This window comes from Balaenoptera acutorostrata, chromosome 14 (genome assembly GCF_949987535.1).
Source record: "Balaenoptera acutorostrata chromosome 14, mBalAcu1.1, whole genome shotgun sequence".
NCBI classification, from domain to species: Eukaryota; Metazoa; Chordata; class Mammalia; order Artiodactyla; family Balaenopteridae; genus Balaenoptera; species Balaenoptera acutorostrata.
Genome location: NC_080077.1, coordinates 6907708 through 6928415, shown reverse-complemented (window position 1 = coordinate 6928415; position 20708 = coordinate 6907708). Strand labels below are relative to the sequence as shown.

Genomic DNA, 20708 nt, shown 5'->3' with positions numbered 1-20708 from the left:
GAGGAGCCATGATATACAGGAGTTTTTGCAACAAAGACCAGGTAGTCGGAACATCAAAAGATTACTGTTAAAGAGACAACAGACATCTCTAGTTAATGAACTTAGCACTTCTCTATGTATTCAAGATGCAAGAGTCTGGGCTCATTGAAATCACTCCTTTGATATGCACCTTAGCTATCTCGGGCCAGTGTCCTGTTTTCTCCAACTTGAATCCCCTCAGGGTGCACAGAAGGGCAGCTGCAGTGGCTGAGGGCCACTACATCCTTTGTTTACTGATACGGCAGGTGACATTCTTTGTCCACTCAATGCATGAGGAAGGCTCAAAGAAGGCCAGCAGTTGTGAGCAAATGGAGAGGTCAAGAGTGCTCACAAAAAAGTTCAGACTTCAGCAACAAATCCTGAAAGTGTACGAAGAATGCCTTCAATGTTCTGAAGGAAAATAATTTCTTAGCTAGGTTTCCATAATCTCAGACAAACTATTGACTCAGTGTAGGGGAATGGAGAGCAAGTCAATAAAGAGGAGACGGGATTCAGAAAAAAGTGGAGAGTACACAGGAAAGAGTGAAAGAGAATTCCCAGGAGGAGGGTGGTGAGAAGTCCCAAGATGATAGCTCGCTGAATGTCCTGACAGGCTCAGGAGGAGAATCCTCCAGAATGCAGTCTCCACTTGAAAAATGGGAGAGAGACTGACACTTGATTTTTCTCTTGACCATATTAAGAGATGTACAATTCTATTAGCAAGTTTGGGGCTGAATTAATGATAAGTATATAGAATATCAAGCAAACAAATACAAAACTAAGTCAATCACTAAATCCAAGATAAGCAAAGTAATTGTAAAAATAGGTAATTATAACACTCTACCTTGAACAATGTTTTCACATATTAGGAAGATGGAGGGAGAGGATATATGTAAATGTGTGTGTGTGTGTATAGTATAAAAGTGGTAAACCTTCATTTTTCATAGTAAGAATTTAGTAGATAGTAATTGAAAGAAAGAAGAAATAGCAGTACAGTCATACTATGTGGAATCTTTTAAGATTCATCTTAGGATCGTTCACTGATTTTTTAAAAATTGCTAAAATTAGGATGGCTCTTAAATGACTGCCATCCAGGTGGCAATTTCATTATGGTTGTCATTGCTTTCACATGTTCATCAAAACCTAAAGAACAGGTGACAGTAGCTTAGAAGAAAATCCCAAAGACAAGAGTCGATCACTCTTAAATGCTGCATCTTCAATGCTCTTGATTGTTCAGAGGATACTACTGCTTGGAAAAACATGGGACAACCATAATTCTGAGACAAAAGCGACCTAGGTTCTGAAGTGTTAGAAATATCCTAATCTATCCATTTTGTTTTTAATTTTTTGATACATGTACAAGGGGGATCAATAGTGAAAAGTCATACAGATGGCCAATAGGCATTTAAAAAATGCTCAACATCGCTGATTATTAGAGAAATGCAAATCAAAACTACAATGAGTATCACCTCACACCAGTCAGAATGGCTATCATCAAAAAGTCTACAAATAATAAATGCTAGAGAGGGTGTGGAGAAAAGGGAACCAACCCTCCTACACTGTTGGTGGGAATGTAAATTGGTGCAGCCACTATGGAAAACAGTATGGAGATTCCTCAAAAAACTAAAAACAGAGCTACCATAAGATAAAGGGATCTCACTCCTGGGCACATATCTGGAGAAAACCATTATTTGAAAAGATACATGCACCCCAATGATCATTGCAGCACTATTTACAAGAGCCAAGACAGGGAAACAACCTAAAGGCCCATTGACAGATGAATGGATAAAGATATAGTATATGTATACAATGGAATGTTAGCCATAAAAAAGAATGAAATATTGCCATTTGCAGCAACATGGATGGACCTAGAGATTATCATACTAAGTGAGGTAAGTCAGGCAGAGAAAGACAAATATCATACGATATCACTTATATGTGGAATCTAAAAAAATGACACAAATGAACTTATTTACAAAACAGAAACAGACTCACAGACAGAGAAAACAAACTTCTGGTTATCAAAGGGGAAGGGTGGGGAGGGATAAATTAGAAAGTTAGGATTAACATATACACACTATTAAATATAAAAGAGATAACCAACACGGACCGACTGTATAACACAGGGAACTATACTTAATATCTTGTAATAATCTACAAGGGAAAAGAATCTGAAAAAGAATATATTATATATATCCATATATATGGATGGATATAAAACTGAATCACTTTGCTGTACACCTGAAACTAACACAATATTGCAAATCAACTACACTTTAATTTAAAAAAATAGTGAAAAGTGTCCCACAGGTCTCTAAGAGCACATTTGATAAGAATAAAATAAAAATTTGAGAAATTTCAAGCACTAAAGAACATCTTTCATAGTTAATTGACAGAATTTTAAATTTTTTCTTGGTGGTAAATAAAACAATTTAGTTTTTAAATCAATGATATTACAGTAGCTAATTGGTAAAACTGCAGAAGAGCAAAAAGTGATTCTATAGGAATAAGGGAAGTGGGTAGTTTGGAGATATTTAACACTTTAAACTACAAACAAGTATTTCTTTGATAAAACAGAGCCAGCAGAGGAGTCCTGAGCATGTCTGGGGCTTCCGTCCTGACTGACCTCCCATCCTGTCCCCTCTCCTCCCTGCTTCCTCCTTGCAGCGTCACTCCTGCTCCAGGTGGAGAAAAGTCTCTGCTTTTAAGAGCTCAGTTAGATTGGGCCCACCTGGAAAATTCAGCATCTTCTTCCTCGTTAAAGACTGTAACCCCTACAGCAGTAGCTAGATGAGGGTCGGATTGAATAACCAGGGCACAGAATCTGGGGAGGAACCTCTTTACAATTCCGCTTACCACACTTAATATTTTTAGTGATGGAGACATTATATGAAAAAATTTAAAAATAATAAAACCAACTCACTGAGGACCAAAGAAGGCTCTGTTAAACAACTCAACGTCAACCACACTAAGAAATTTGAGAGAAATGAATATTTTAAACAGAGCTACAAAAGGCTTGAGAACCGCTTTGTCATGAAAACCCCTGTGTTCACAGCCATGTGCACAAATGGGTACCATCGTCAAATACTGGCTTCTCTTAAGATATAACTCTACTGAAAAGAGTACAGTAATGTTGATTTAGAGGAGCAGCGCCAGATTCTTATCAGGATTACATTCAGACTATATTTCTACTTATTCCTGGAATTATAGGTGTCTGCGACATTGTTTAGATATTGAATACAGACATTTAAATAGTTGAGCTTCTTTCATGTGTGTATACACACTAAGTTATTAAAACATACCATATATATAAAAAATTGTACAATAATGTCTCAGATACAATGAAAATGTCTAGTTTTATAAAACCAAATCTATTTCGTGTGACTAACAGATGAGATTTTGACAGCTGGCAAAAAATCAAATGACATTTACAGAATTTCAAACAAAGTCTTCACTTAATATCACTTTCCCTTCCCCCACCCATAATCAGTCTCCAAATGTCAAGTGACAATCAGGGCACCGTGTCATATTAGGAGGTGGATGATCTTGTTGGCCTTAGTATTTTCTCCTCCTCACCCCCTTGGCAATATCAAGAGTTTCTTATTTACTTTTAGGGGAAGGAAGGCAAAGAGAGAGAGAGAGAGGAAGAACTGGGTGAAACTGTACATTTCTATAAGAGGCTAAAGTCTGATTAGGTCCTCAGAAGAATGAAAATGGGAAAATAAATGTTTCTTGTAATGAGATAATAAGTGTCTATATAGAAATGATTCTTTGACCAATGAGATGCATTTTGTGCTATTTTTTGTGTTTTGCCCCATTCCGGGCTGCCTTTCTGTTGTCCCCATGCTGAACCCTCCCTGCCTCCCCATACTTAAAAAAATAACGCCAAAACTCATTATTAAGGAAAAGGAGAAGTTGGTGGAAATTTGGAGAGATTAAAAATATTTTTATTTCAGTGAGTTCTAAAGACCTGTTTAGGAGACTATCCATGGGATGAACATGTTAACATATTAATATTATGTCATTATATTATATAATATGTATACTATATAATTGATATATTATTATTAATGTTAATTATAATATAACAGATTAACATTAATAATATATATAACATATATCTATTAATAGCTTATATTTCCCCCAACCTTCATGGGACGTGAGAAAATTATCCTCTACTTGTGGAAGCCTCTGTCGTTGGGTTTTCTATTGCTTCCAGACTCAAACAGCTCTAACAAACCTACTCAGGTCTTGCCCAGCACTACCGCTGGCTTTCTTTTCGTTCTCTTCCTCTCTGCTCCCATCTTCCGAGCCCTCCCGTCTATCCCTGGCTTCATGTACTGACTTTGATACACTGTGGGTCTCTCTCGTGGCTTCTCAACTAGTCTAGACTTCCTTTCCTGCTTTACTGCCTTCAGCTGCCCCCTGACCCACAGCTCTGTGTGCTTCTTTGATTTGGTGGCCTTTGCAGCTTGGAGCTAAAGGTTCTCCATGTGGGAAAGCAATGTGACACATCAGTTTGTCCCAGGCTCTCCCCACTAGGGGAGGGGACTGGACTGATCTTACCCTTTTTCAACTCTAGACTAAAGTTGAACTTGAAGGGAAAACTAGTGCATGAAGCAATGTCCCCAGTGATGTGCACACCTCTTTTTCAAGGCATTCTTTCTGTATTCAGAAACACTTTTAGCAGTTCATTGGCAAATCAGGAAGATGCTGATGAGACTAAAATTCACTTGCATCATGAGCAGCCTTTATTTCCTCAAAACTTTAAAATATGTTCATGAAGATTTTAGAACAAATTATCTTAAAACCAGCATTTCTGCTTCAGGGGACAGGAATGTGCCTGTTTCGAGAAGAAATGTAATTACAAACTTTAATAGGGTAACTAAACGGTATTTATAATCTTTTTGTTTCTTTTGGCTATGTTTTTATCATTGAGGGCTTTGAACAGATTAATAGATCATACAATGGTTTTGAGGCATAAACATATTTTGCATTTGGGATGGCATGGGCTGTTATGACTGAGTTAAAATTCTAGGAAGCCAGTGCAAGGACTGCCAAGAGAAAGGTGTGACTTTCATATTTTTGTTAAATCTGTAGACTTTAGGCTCATTAATAAACACTTTGATTTACTCATAAATGAATTGCAGCAAGGGAAAAGACTGCAAGAAAGTGAAATCCTTAGGACTCCCCTAAACCTTCCCCAAATTTGCCCCTAGACCCGGTGGATGGTAAACCACAGAGGGCTTGCCCACATTTCGGCAGGGAATTATATATGGGCATAAGGGCTAACGTATATTCATGATAATTTGCTAAATAAATGTTACTTTGGTTTTACTACACTTGTTCTAGCAAATTGCAACATATATTTTTTCCTATTAGTGTACGAAGCATTTTGTGTGGAACACTGTTTTATGTCCCATGCTTGTTAATTCTCTGAGCACGGCTCCCATTTTTCAACCACTGCTTTGAAAAAAGAAGTTATTTTGTTTGAGAATCCTTTTCCTGTCCTGACCTTATTACCCCAGGATGTGAACAACTTCAAGGAAAAATGCACAAGGGAAGTACTCTGTGCTTCAACCACAGACATCTTTGAATGCTACTGACCCTCTTTCATGGTAAAAAAGTAAATCCTGTATTTTTGCTTGCCTAAATTTTTTTTGCAGCCTTTCCTTTACTCTATCACTTTCCCCTCCTCTCAAAAATCCTAAAAAATTACATTAAAGGCTTATTCTCAACTTTATGCCCAAACTTACCTACAAACTATAAATACCAGGCTAATTGTGCATAAAATTTAAATTCTATTGCACTGCCGCATAAAAATGCAAAATGCCTCAGTGGTGTAATATCTAGTGCTGGGCTCAGTTTAATAAGGGCTGCCCCCAAACAGCTTGTACAGATGCAATTATCTCTCACGTACTCCAACTGCTTTCTTTCACAACATTGCTTTTATTATGCAAATGTGTAAATCTAATTTTCATCTGTAAGACCATCTAGAAGATTAAAACTTTGCTCATGTCTTACTTTCACTAAGTGTAATTTAAAATATTAAATTTTTTTCATTTGAGGACGATTTCAGCCGCTAGCAAGACCCCTTCATCTTTGTCTGCCTACAGGTCAAGGAACCACAGTGGGTGTCAAAGAGCTGCCATGATGACCCCATATTAATCTTCATTTCTGAGTAGTTCTGGTTAAGTAGAAGTGACAGCAAGATGAACCAAAGAGAACAGCAGTTTCAGCAGAGGGCAGCAGAAGTTTTTTTTCCCTGGTGGAGAGAAAAAGTCCCAGCAGACTTCACTAGCATGGGAAATTTTGGTAAGCTTGTAAAGCAAAATGTTACAGAAGTTTACAAAGTTTACCAAAACTGTCTTCATTAAAAACAAAAATTAACAAATTCTGGAAACCCTGGAAGTGTGAAAGACTCACTGGAATTTGAAGACTTAGTATGTAAAACAGAATGTAAAATATCTCCTTAATAATTTTTTTTAATTAATTAATTTATTTATTTTAAATTTATTTTTGGCTGCATTGGGTCTTCGTTGCTGTGCGCGGGCTTTCTCTAGTTGTGGCGAGTGGGGGCTATTCTTTGTTGCGGTGCGCGTGCTTCTCATCGCGGTGGCTTCTCTTGTTGCGGAGCACGGGCTCTAGGTGCTCAGGCCTCAGTAGTTGTGGCACGCAGGCTCAGTAGTTGTGGCTCATGGGCTCTAGAGCGCAGGCTCAGTAGTTGTGGCTCACGGGCCCAGTTGCTCTGCGGCATGTGGGATCTTCCCAGACCAGGGCTCGAACCCGTGTCCCCTGCATTGGCAGGCAGATGCTTAACCACTGCACCACCAGGGAATTCCCAATAATTTTTTATTGATTACATGTTGACATTATAATATTTTGGCTGTATTGGGCTACATAAAATATATAATTAAAATTAATTTCACCCTGCATGTGGCTACTAGGAGGTTAAAAATTATATAATTGACTCATATTATATTTCTATCCGTCCCACTGGCTTTACACCCTTAACTATCGCACTGACTGCCCACTGTCCTTAGATAGCATCTTCATCCCCATTCCCAGAGAAATGAATGAGTGTAAGAAATTCTGAAAACTGCTCTAGATGAACTTTGGTAGTTTCTTTCACTGAATTGAATTATGTCTGTCGGGGTGTCATATGGAATGCAAGAAGGACAGAATTCAGGGGTAAAAATCAAAGAAGCCACCACTACCATTGCTCACTGTGCAAATGGCATAATCAGGAGACTGTGAATTTCCATTTTGCATTGGCATTTCTAGGACAGGGTTACCTCTCCACTCTATGGCTATAATTTCGAAGTTCACATAGATTATTGGTCAGGATAGTAACGAATAAACCCAATGCATGGACGACTAAAGAACCTAAATGGAATGAGAGTTTTTGTTACAATTCTTGTGTTAACAAATTAAAAAATAAAAGTAGATTTTTTAAAAAATTAATTAACTAATTAATTAATTAATTTATGGCTGTGTTGGGTCTTCGTTTCTGTGCAAGGGCTTTCTCTAGTTGCGGCGAGCGGGGGCCACTCCTCATCGCGGTGCGCGGGCCTCTCACTAGAGTGGCCTCTCTTGTTGTGGAGCACAGGCTCCAGATGCACAGGCTCAGTAGTTGTGGCTCACGGACCTAGCCACTCCGCGGCATGTGGGATCCTCCCAGACCAGGGCTCGAACCCGTGTCCCCTGCATTGGCAAGCAGACTCTCAACCACTGCGCCACCAGGGAAGCCCAAAGTAGATTATTTTGATTAAAACACAGTCAACCCTAAATACCTTTAAAAAAACCCTCAAGCTCTTCTCAGCACGCACTGGGCTTGGAACAACATTTTTTTTCCTTCCTCAGTACATACACCTCTTCCATTTCTCACAAGGATTCTCCACCAGGGAATGGTCATCTTGGAAGGCAGTGGGATGGGGATGGGTTATACAATTTGCATAACTATCTGGGGTGATTCTGACCAGATGCCTCCTCTCCATCTTTATATTCAGTGCTTCAAACTTTCATCTGAGTTTCTGGCTTCTGTTGACACTTGCCGTAGATGTCCCTGGCAGCCTGGGCCAAGGTGGAGGGCAAAGATGTGAAGGGGTCAGGGCATTTGCTACCCGACGGGTGACACTCCAGTTTGGTCCACGGGGAAGAACTTTAAACCTAGTGATCTAGTTAACCTTGCTGACCACCCATAAATGAGAAAGGGTGTGAGCCAGGGAGAAAGAGGAAATGGTGTAAATGTTGGTGCCACTCATTTTTAGTATGTCATGGTGGCAAATTCATATACGATGCTCTGGTGTAGAAAACAGTGTAGCCCCTTGATGTCCTCAGTATCTGATTTAATCTTCCTCTTAAGCGACTCCCCACCCTCCTACCCAGGGAGGATGTTTCACCACATCCATTTTGGTCTCTCAAGCTCTTCTGGTTTGACTGTCTCTCTCTGTTTAGAACAGACCCTTTAGGTACATACTCGCCCTCAGAGACCCATCTCCTCTCTCCACCTTTCCAGGATGGCAGCTGGGGGCTCTGGGTGTGTGTCCTCATGGTGGCGGGAGGCGGGGAAGCAGCCCTGGAGCGACATGGAGATGGGCTTCTCCCTGGGTCTGCATTGGGTCTGCAGCGATGGTCTCTCTTGCTTCCTGTGGTCACTGACTGCTCTGTTGGTCCTGGCTTCCAAATCATGTGAACACTGAATGTCCTCTTTGCTTAGTGCTCTGTGGTCCTCTGAGATCTGGCTGCAGTTCCCATGTAGTTCCAGGACTTGCTGGTCAGCCTGCAGCCTTTGGCTGTGGACTCAGTTTGCTCCGTAGCCAGCACCACGAGATCCCTGCTTGACACTCCCCAGGGCACCTGGGGATGTCTGGACATGCATTTCACAGCCCATGGGGCCCCAGAGAGGTTCTGGGATCTAAACTCAGGCCCTCTCCACCTGACCCACCGCACTCCTGATTTCCCTTTGATGCCGGCACTTGCAGGGAGTGGATCAAGAAGCCCTTTTTGTCATCCCCTCTTCACTCCAACATGCCTTCCCCGCCACAGAGTCTGGCAAGTGATGGGCAGTCAGGAGCCAGTCCATCCCACAGTCCAGTTGGGGCCAAAAGAGGTGCTACTTTCCTCTTCTGTCTCTTATCTGATAAGAACCTCCTGTACATCACATCCTCCTGTGGGGTTATATTAGCATTATGTCTTCAGGAAAGGTGATTTACGAGGAAGAGAAATAGAGTGAAGGGTAAAAAAGAACTGGACAAACAAAAGAAATTGGCCAACTAAATAGTTTTCCTGTTCCTTCCAAAATGAATTTTCAACATGACTTATTGTTTTGTTTAAGCACTGAATTCTTAAAATGCTATGTGTGACTGTGCTGGCAGAATTTAAAAAGATGCAAACTGAAATCAAACCTAAGCAACTTAGAAATCACCTGCCACTGTGATTCATCTGTACTCCTCATCTCCTTTGGCAAGTGTATTGGAGCTGGCAGTGTCTCTTGTCATTTAGACTTTATATATTTTTTAGCTGTTTATTCCATTTGTTGTAGCTATTTGCAATAGATATCATGAGCCCCACTTTGTCTCTAAAAAATCACAATATAAAAATGTATCTAAAATGTGAAAACGCAATAAATACAAAGCCCAGGGTGACACTCAGGAGCCTGTGGGTAAGTCCATGAAGGGCATGTGCACGGCATCTGCGTGGGTGTTTCAGACACCCTAGAGAGAGTGGGACCTCCATCATCTCCCCATTTCGTTCCTGGTTGGCTTTGTATTGTGACATCCTAGTTTTCCTTCCTCTCTTCAACCACATTTTCCCATAAAAGAGATGTATACACATAGACATAAGTATTTAAAATGAATGGATGAATAGGTCCAAAAAGGATTCCATTGTAAACTCCCCCTCAAATACAAAAACATACATATACCTTCAGCATCATACTATGTAGAAGATCTTTTAAATATCGTAAATATTACTCCTAACTCTAAGTAAATATAGAACAGGAAGGGAGTGCCAGACAGCTTCTTAAAAACTGCATTTTGGGGAAAACTGTGAATTAAGAATGCTGCCTGCCATATCAGTAAACAAAGGATGTTGCCGCCATCAAGCCATCACATCACAGCCGCCCCAACGGTGAGCCCTGGGGGAACTCAGGATGGAGGTAGGATGCCCACCATCAAGCAGTCGGCCGCTGCAGCCACCCCGATGGTGCACCTTGAGGAGACTCAGGGTGAAAAAGCACAGGATACTGGCCCCCGATAGCTGAGGTGCGTATCAAAGGAATGATTTCAATGAGCCCAGACTTTGCATCTTCCCGTACATAGAAAGCGCTAATTTCATTAACTTGAGATGTCTGGTTTTCTTTAATTAACAGTACTCTTTTGATGTTCCAACTACCAGGTCTTTGTTGCAAAAACTCCTATATATTCTGGCTCCCCCCTTGCCTCTTTGGAGCAATCCCTCAGAGCGATCTGAGAGTCCTGTCTCCCAGGCATGAAGTCCTCAGAATGTCTGCTGAATAAAACATAACTCTCAACTTTTAGGTCGTGCCATTTGTTTTTCAGTCAACAAAACAAATCTAAATAAAATACTTGCTATTTTTCTGCAATTTCAACCAAACTCCTGTGTAAAACATTACATTATTCCACTGCTTTTTAATCTGAAAGCCATATTCTTTCATTACCTATTACTTTAGTACATTTTTGTATTCTCTAAGTTTGTGCAAGAGCTGCCTATTATTTCCCTAGTGACTTGAAGAAACTGTACTGTTTTTGCAGATCAGCCAAAACTGGGTAAAAAAGAAAAGAATGGAGACAGGAGAAAAACAGAAGACATGTCTTTGGTTAAGAGCGCATTTTGCCTTACACATGTATTTTAATATTCAGTACACATATGCTTATGATTAAAAGAAATAAGACATCTGTATGTTTATGGTGAACTGGATGATTTAATAGTTGCTTTGACTTCCTACCAAAGGGTCATCTAGTATTTGATAATAAACACAATACTTTAACTTTTCATTTTTCTTTGAATTACAGGAAGAAAGGCCTACTATGAAGAACATTTCCAAAGGTGTCATTATAGTTTTGAATCCCGTAGAAATTATACTCTCCCCTTTTGACATCTTGTAATAAATAAAACTGTTAATATTTTGACTTTCGACAAATTTCCCTTTTGCTCTCAGCAGCTAACAGTTACAAAAAGAGACTGTGCTACATTAGTTACAGCAAGTTAGTTTGGGGACACCAGCAGAAACACATAAAATCCATTAGTGGAGACAACGGCTATATCCAATTCTAATAAAAAGGCTAAATACAATTTCTAAAATGAGTCTTAAAACTTCCCTGAAAACAGAAAATAGTGGAGATGATCTTTTGAGTAAAGAGCAACGATCCCAGTTGTATTTTGGCCAAGGGGTTTGTTTTCAAAATACTGTAACATAATGTGTTAACGTGAAAATCCTTTCCCATGGCCAGATGCAGACGAGCTAGGGAGAGGGGCTCTCAGAGCACACTCTGGGTCCATTAAACCTGCGCTCCTGCCCCGGCACCATTTCATGCTTCGGAATAAGGCAATACAGCAGCAACAATAATTATAAGGAAAATTATAATAAATCTACAGTTCTTATGAGCAATCATGCAACGTCAGCATTGGGAAAGACAGTCATTTCTGTTTCCCATGGGAATTGCATGGCTTTGACTTTGGGGTCTTTGGACATTTACTTTCATCCCACAGGAAACCCGAAGATCACAGATGGGCATACATATTCTCCTTTCTAATGTGATTTCTAGTAAAACACTTGGTCTGATAATTTATTAAAGAGCATTTCCTAAAAGAATGACCCTGTTCCTAAAAGCCTTTTCGTGGAACTACTTTTCATCTGGAACACATGTGAGAAGGAAGTTGTGAAGCTATGGTGAGTTGGATTCCTGCTGAGGAATTATCCTTTACAAATAATGAACACCAAATATTTGGAAAATAAGAAAATGAAATAAATTCAAAATGAGTGTAAAAACACAAGTTGACCTCCATGTGCATTACTTAGAATATGTTATCTTATGCTGCATTTCTTATTGGAACTCTTCCCCAGGAAAAAGCCCTTTTTCAAGTGATGATTCCTCACGTATTTATTCCAAATATAACACATTCCTGAGCGGCAAAGCGCCAGCCGTGTAGAACCTCTTCTTAACAGGGAGAGGTTAATTTCCTGTGCTAGGATTTCAATGAGGTAATATGCATAAAGTACCTGCTTGGGTTCAGCTCACAGCTGTATTTAAAAATGCCAGAACATTCCTGCATAGGCCAGGCCTCCTTGGGATTCTTAACTCTCCTCACTTTTCCCACAAATTTCCTTATGAAGGGACTAAGGAATAGCAGCTGGAGGCCAAACGTCTGGTCCCCACCTTACCAGACCCTATCAAAGTCCAATATGAGGAACTGGTTTGATTATAATTCCAAGTGAAATTGAAAGAAGATTAATTGTAGAGATTGAAATTTGGACATCATCTAACCTAATTTCCTCACTCCTGATGAGGAGGCTGGGCCCTAGAGTATGGGTCTCCTTGGTATCTCCACCCTGTACTCAGGGCCAGGAGAGAAATGGGTCTGATTACTTACTGTTTGTTGACTGAGTGAAATAAGGTATCTGGCCTGGTGCGGTAGAGATAAGTTAGTGACTGCACTGTGATAGAACTCTGACTTCCTGTGGTTTTTCCTCTGGACTAGCCTTACCTAAAGAAAGGATGGTTCCAGGAATTATTGCAACATGGGCAGACGGAGGTACCACTCATGTGTGGATTTATAGAGGTCTCTGGCTTGAAGTCCCTTCCCCAGGCACAAAGCCTTCATCCAACAATGGAAGCTGAATAAAGGGAACATGCTGATATACTTTCATTTCAACTGGGTCCTTGTTTACTCTGGAGTCCCAGGCCGTCTGTGGTCGCCCAACAGCAGGGAGCTTCCAGAGTACGTTGACAGAAGGCCACACCTGCGCTCTGGTGGCACCTGCTGTTTCCCGCTTTGCCAGACGGGCCCGGCCCCACCCCAGTTTGCCTTCTCTCAGAATGTTCCACTGATGGGACTAGAGCCTCAAAGTGTAGGAAACAAAGGACACCCATGGCCTCGTCAAAAGTGCTAAGAGGATCTTACAAAGAAAAGAAGTAAGATTTAGCTATTATATGGTCTATTAAGGATTATAATTTTTTGAGAAACGGTTCAGCAAAGCTTTATTTTTCTGAATCAAAGGGCCACTAAAATATGTCTTGTTTTCTGAAATAGCTCTACACAGTTGACCAGAAAGAGAACCACATGAAGCGTGGTACCCAAGTCACTGTGTCAGGTGACATATGGCCTGGGATTTAACTTGCAACTTTCCTCCCCCTCCTCCTCCTCCAAGGACGAGATGGGTGTAGCTAATGTCATCAAACACATCCATAAAACTGGTTACCAGGCAGTCAGTTAAGAACACCCGAGAAGGCCTTGAAGACCTTTTACTGGTGGAGAGTTCTAGAGAGATTGGTAGAGCCCACACCACAGGATGTGCTGCTCTCTGGAGAAAATAGGAGGGATGCTTCATTGCTTTTGCTGCTGGTACCTGTGATATCCAGTTTCAGGCACAAATGGTCACAGCTCTGGTACGGACTCCATCAGCACTAACATGGGCCAGCTTTGTTGCTGCTTCTGTGAACCGGGGGGAGGGACACTCTCAACACAGTTGTGCTACATTAACTTGCACTACTTTCAGTAATGACACAAAGCCCGAGGTTTTCAATTAAAACCTTCATTTAGAGACGCATTTTGTTTCATGGGTTTATAATGCCCTAGAATGCCTCTGAGAACTTACCCTTCCTATGTGCTTTGCGGGCAGTTACACGATCTCTATGCGACAAACAAAACCGACGATTAAGATCAACAAAAAGGATGGTGCTATGTATCATGTCAATTAGAGCAATGATGGACAAAGGAAGTATACAATATCTCTAAATTGGATCTATTGCTTTCCTTATTACTCTATAGAAAAACTAGATTAAGAATCAACGTAATTTGTATGATATCAGTCTAATAAAAAGCTGCAATGATTTGGCTGTTCACCTCACTTTGTTTGACGAGGTGCGGGTAAACATTTAGTGCTTGCATATATGCATATTTGTTGGCCAAAGGATGAAATTCCAACCAGCTGAGAGCTGTGAGCCAGACTTTTCAGAGAATTAGAGAAAGGGCACCTCAAAGAGGGAGTGTGGCATCTCCAGACCTGGCCATGCCGAATGCCCAATTCTCACTGTGGGACTCTTAATCAATTAATTAATGTATCCACTCACTCAGTTGGCAGACATTTATCTGGTAAGGGCTATGTTAGGCCCTGTGGGGTACGTAGATGGGGGGGTGCCTGTTTCCCGGAGGTGGGCAAGCCAATGGAAAGTGTAAAATGGACACAAGTAACTAGAGTGCTAGAATCGGTGAAGAGATCATTTTCAGTACGTGCAGTTTTGTAAGAATTTAAAGAATGGATAATATATTGTCGAGGAAAATCTTCAAAAAGTGGTATCATATAAGCCAGAGCTTAGATATTATGGGCAGGCAAAGAAGCGAAGGACGGGGAGAGAGAGCTGGGAAAACACTGGGCGCATGAGAAAAGCACGTGCCAAGTATTGGTGTCTTCTAGGGACTTGGGCTGAATCAGGTAAAGGGAGAGGTCAGTGGAAAGAAGCTTACGGAAGCTCAAGGAGTTGGGGCTTTATTCAGGAAGCAAGCAAGAGCCTCTGGAGATGTTTGACTGGAGACGTGACCTGATGAGATCAGTGTTTTAGGAAACTGATTCCAAGAGACGTGAATAGGACGATTTGGGTGCAGGAGAGGTGTGGGGAAAAGCTACCAGGTCAGCAGAGTCCATCTGAGAACCAGGGGCGAGATATAGAAACTGGGGGTGCAGGCAAGGGCAATTTCAGAGGGCCACGCTGCAGCGTCCCGGCCTCTACTGGACCCTGCTGTGACCTCTGCCTCTCGTCTGGCCTCTCCTAACTCTCGCTCCACATTTCCATCAGTCATCTTCTAAAACATATCCACACTTAAGCTTTCGGCTTAAAACCTCCATTATCTGACCCACGAAGGCCCAAGTGCCCAGTTAGTCACCCAAGGCCCACTACCACTGGAGTCACCAACCTTCCCAGCCTCCCATCCGGCCCCTCCCCACCTGGCCCTGAGCTGCACTGGCCTTCTTTTAATGTCCCATGTCCTGAGTCTGGATCTAAGATGCTCGTTCAAGGCTCTCAGTGCCTCTATCTGCAGCCACCTGGCAATGCCCATTTGATCTTCAGGAAGATGTTGCAAATCAGCTCTGTGCGCTCAAGAATCAGTTAATTCAGGAGCTGAACAGACTTAAAGCCTCAGGGCCAGCGTGGCTACCTAGTGACCCACATTCCTGAGCTTGGCTAATGAAGATAAAAGCTTTGTTGAAAAACCCTTTCACGGGCACTGGCTTCCACGCCACCACAATCGAGCTGGGCCCCCGTCTCTAGCTTAGGGGTTTGTGAAAAGCTCTCAGGTTTGTAGCTGAAGGAGTTCCCGGAGCTTTGGTGCACTTAGAATAGCACAGTGTCAGTGAGCTCACAGAACGTTCATTTTGTTTAGTCACCCAAGATATCACAATAACAAAAGCCTGTTCAGTTTCCAATGTGATTGAATTTTTATCCTAAAAAGGCATATATTTTTCACTGCGTACTTGAGTGAGTCCCCTATTTCTGGGGAAGCTGGTAGCATCGCGGGGAAAGCAGAGCCTCTGGGGTCTGGAAATGGAGAACTGGATGCGGGCAGCACTCGCCACCTGCCCCTGGCCCTGCTCAACCCCACCAACAACTTCCTCTTTTGAAAATTGGACTAGTCGCCTCTTTGTAGAGTTGAAGTGAGAATCAAACGAGACGCCTCAAAGTAACTGGCCTTGTGGGACACACGTGGTATGTTCTTGATAAATGGAAACGATGATCGACGTTATTATTAATATCACCATCATCACTGTCCATTTCAGAACTAATAAATCCATTAAATAAATCCAATTTACTTAATTTCAGTGGGTTCCCCAAAGCAGAGAGTGTCTTAAAACCTTCCCATGCTTCCAAGAAGTACACTGTTTTGAAATGTCTTTCAAAGCAGTTTCAAAAGTACCTGACAGTTGCCATTTCACCAGAATAAAACTCACACACACACACACACACACACACACACTTTGGTTCTACCTAATCCATCATTTTAAAATCATGGAGCTCACTGGACACCCTCAGCAGGCATCCAAAGTATCTCATCATCGTCACTAATAAAGACGTTTGCTGCCCACCGTGCCCGCGGCCCTACCCCAGGCACTCGGACGAGGGACAGCAGTGATGAATCAAAAAAGACACCTTGCTCCCTGCTAGCAAAGGGTTTATCTTCACAACCAGACACCTCTGTGGCGGCAATCCCCCACTTGGAAGAGAACCAACAGACACAGCAAGTGTCAACGTCTAAACACAAAAACTGCTTTCCTCCCAAATGCCGGTCACAGATGAAATGGAACACAGACAACGAGAATCCTGCGGGGATGTCTGCACCTCAAGGGCGCCACAAGGCAGCGCTGCCTGGAGGGCTGGGGTCGTGCTCGCCAGGCACGCTGCTCTGTGACGGCCTGTGCCCTGGAACTGTGCTCCCAGCCTCAGCCACAGCTGGGAGAGGCGGAGGGGAGAAGCCAAGCAGCTGTGCTACCTGGGGGTGAGGGTGGGGGGTGAGGGAGGAGGGCAAAGGGTGCAGGAGTCAGGTGCAGAGAACTTCGAGAAATAGCCACCAGGGGCCAAGCCCCAGCACCTTGTATCTAGTGCTTCAAGCCTTCAAAATGCTGAGCTTCCGTGAGTGGAATATTCTCTAAACAATAGTTTTTGCTGTTATAAATGAAACCATGTATCACGTAACACCTGCAAAGCACTGGCATGTCTGCAAGTCCTACCAGACCCTCAAGTTGCTTATTATAGTCAGGCTGGTAAGATAAGACAAGATAAGAATAGCTTTACAACCGTGCTTCATGAAAATTGCCAAGTGCAGCAAATCCATGACAAGAATGATTACAGGCATTCAAAAAGAATAAAATACAAATGGAAAATAAAATAATCTAGAAAAGGAATGTCTCACAGCATGAAAACACCTTAATTAAAAAAAAATGGATCCATGTTAACATGAGGATGACTCTTGGATACCAGGAATTCATTGGACAGTTTCTATTCGATGGAGACATGAAAATGCTTTTTGAAAAGTTTTGCTGTGAATAGTCAGAGGCATATTCTTCTCTTTGCATTTCTATTCTGTTTCTCTCTGCCAGTTGCTAGGCGTTCATGCTTGTGGACACGCATGCACACGTGCACACACACACACACACACACGGTAATTCCTCAGGGCTTTTCATCCATTGGAAATTTGCAAAAGCTATAAAAAAAGAATAAAGTCCAGTGTCGTTGAACAGCTACTGGAATCAAAACATATCGTGACATACGTTTTTACCCAATTTTTCCCATTTAGGACTGCAGAAAGTATCTGGGGAGAAAAACTAATAGAAAAGTGCAAGTAGTTAACTATCTCCTGTTAGAATTCTGTTTTCCCCTGGCAGTACATTAAAATGTTCTGTTCAAATTGATAGCTTCCACATTCAAAAAGCATGAAAATAAACCAAACCAAGTCTGCATACCAATGTCAGCGAGCGGCTCCCGCTGCCAATTAGAAATGACAGTCCAATGAACCCAGCGACTCCTGAGCCTGACATGGCAGAAGAGGTCTTATTTATTTCTCTACACTTGTGTTTCAGTTTTAATGACAGTCATAGCATCACACATTTTGTTCATTAGCATAGATGAGGCCTAAGGTTACAAAAGCTGTGGAAAGAATCATCCTTAATTGTGTGGGTAGTTCTTCTATGATTTGAGAAAAGATACATAAATGGCACTTGAGCCAGACACAGGCACCTGTTGCTTCCAGGCAACCTGAAAGCTCCTGTCTCACGAAACTTTCCCTCCTAATACACCCAGTGCATCCCTTCTTTAAAATGCCAACTACTTTTGCTGGCCTGTAAATTCTATGACCTTCAGTTTTATTTCTTCTGGAAAGAACAAAATATAATACTTCTCCCTGAAATCTAGGATCTATTCCCCCAGATTCCCTCTTTTCTATGAACTGAGTGACAGCAGAACTCCCCTCACTTTCCCAGAGGTCCCTGAGTCCTTCCTACAATCGAGGGGCCTCAGAAGGAAGTTGGTGGATTCCTGGACCTGGAGGGACCAGCTGTTGGCCTGTCACCTGCTGAGGTCAGGTGGGAGAGGTGCCCGTCCGTGCCCAAGACCCTGCCTTGCGCTGTGGGCTGACAGAGAAGGAAGAGGCGCGGCAGGAGGGGAAGCAGGGCCCCACGTGCTCCTTTCCTGGGCATCCGGAGGGATCCTGACAAGGAACCCTTAGCAGGCGATGTAGAGGGTCACAGTGGGCTGAGGTGGCTGGGGGGAAGCACCCACATGAAGGATTTAACTGTTGGAAGCACGGTAAGAGCTCCTCTTTGGTTACATGAAGTGTCTGTCTTTCCCTCCAAGGCCCAGTCATCCCGAATGGGGAAAAGATGGATTTTGGACACACCTGGAACTGGGTTGGAATCGTGGCTCTGTTTTATACTGGCTGTGTGTCCTTTGACGATGTAACTTTCGCAAGTCTCAGTTTCCTTATCTACAGAGTGGAAGGGAGAGCACACCGTGGTAAGGGTCCAGTTAGATGCGCTCGTAAAGCCCCAGCAGAGAAACACATGTGATGCGTGGTCGGTGCCCACAAACGCCTGGGAACACGTGCCCAGCCCTGGCTCTGCTCCCCCTTCCCGCATCTTGGGGTGCAGCTCCCGAGCCCTGCCCTTCAGTCCCCTGAAGTTCAGACACCACTGTTGATTCTTCTGGGAGAATGATGAAGTTGATGAGGATCTTGTAAGGATGAAGGGTGGAATACATTGTATGCATCTGTTTTTTGTTTGTTTATTCATGTAGTTTTTGATTCTTGTCTGTGTGTTCTGAACTTTGCCTGCCTATCTCTGCTTTATACACAGAGTTGACAGGACTGACAGGGGCCAAACCACAGGGTGAAGTCCCTGGTGAGGACATGGCACGGCATGTTGATGTAGAGTTGGTTGATGTAGATAATATCTTTGAGATAGAGTTGGTACCCTTTGTTATTGGGAATTAGCTATCCAAAACACAGGAACCAAATATTTTTAGATAATGTGGTTCTCTCACTCTATGAATTTACAAAACTAACTCAGAAAACAAATGAATCTGGATAGCAAAGGATATTTATATTATTAACCTTATCTTACAGATGAGAAACCAGCCTAAAGCATGGAGAAGTTAAATGAATGGCCAAAGTCACACAGCCAGTAATTGAATTGAAATTCAAACAAAGGACAATGGGGACCTTTGTACAATTAGCATCCAGGCTCTTAACCATAATAAATGTTATGTATATAATGATCTAGACCAGGAATTGGTATTTTTTTTTCTGTAAAGCCCAGAGAGTAAATATTTTAGGCTTTGCATGGTGTAGGGTCTCTGTTGCAAGAACTCAACTCTGCCGTTGTATCGGGAAAACAGCCACAGACAACACATAAACAAAGGCATCTGGCTGTTTTCCAGCAAACTTTACTTACAGAATCAGGAGTTGACCACATTTGACCTGTGAGCCATAGTTTGCCGACCCCTGGTTTCAATCACTCATACTATCCTAATGGAAAAAAAACATGAAATAATAATTCTGCCATTGACTTTTCACTCTGGTCCAGGAACTGTTCACATGAACCACCACCGTATGTGGTGGGTACTCAATAATCCAGTCCCCCAGGAAGTGGAGACACAAAGAGATGAAGCCACTTGCCCAGGCTGCAAAGCCAGTAAGGAACAGAGCCAGAATTTGGACCCAGACAACTCAGCTCCCGACAGAGCCCTGTCCTCACCTACCATGCAATGCTGCTTCCCACGGACTGCTATGTGTATGCCAGGGCTCTCAGCCTTGGCTGCACTTGGATGTCACCTGGGGAACTTTTAACAAACATGGATGCTGTTATGGGCTGAATTGTGTTCCCCCAAATTCAAATGGTGAAGTCCTAATCCCCAGTATCTCTGATTATGACTGTATTTAAAGATAGGGTCTTTAAAGGGATGGTTAAGGTAAAATGAGGTTATTAAGGTGGGCCCGAATCTAGTATGACTGGTGTCCTTATAAGAAGAGATTAGGACACAGATGCACACAGATGGAAGATGAGGTGAAGACATGGGGAGAAAATGCCATCTATAAGCCAAGAAGAGAAGCCTCAGAAGGAACCAACTCTGACGACACATTGATCTCCGACTTCCGGCCTCCAGAACTGTGAGAAAAGACCTGCCTGTTGTTTAAGCCTCCAGCCTGTGGTATTTGGTATGGCAGCTCCAGCAAACAATACAGACACCAAGGCCTTCTCCAATCAACTTAGAATCTCTGGGTGGGACCATGGCAGCCTTATTTTTTTACAGCTCCCCAGTGGGTTCTAATAAATGGTGGAAGTTGTTGATGCCATGGGTCACCTTCAAGGGATGATCTGTGCCGAGCTCCTTGTGGGGCTCAGTGAGGTTCTCTGAGGCCCGAGTACCTACCTCCGTGTCAGACCCCACCCAGGACTGGGG

General features: G+C 42.5%; 1 protein-coding gene across 4 annotated transcripts in view; it reads right to left on the bottom strand.

Annotated features, from left to right (window-relative positions):
* PRKN (parkin RBR E3 ubiquitin protein ligase) overlaps positions 1-20708 on the bottom strand; it is a 1291417-nt gene that overhangs the window by 265808 nt on the left and 1004901 nt on the right. The gene's annotated exons all lie outside the window — the stretch shown is intronic.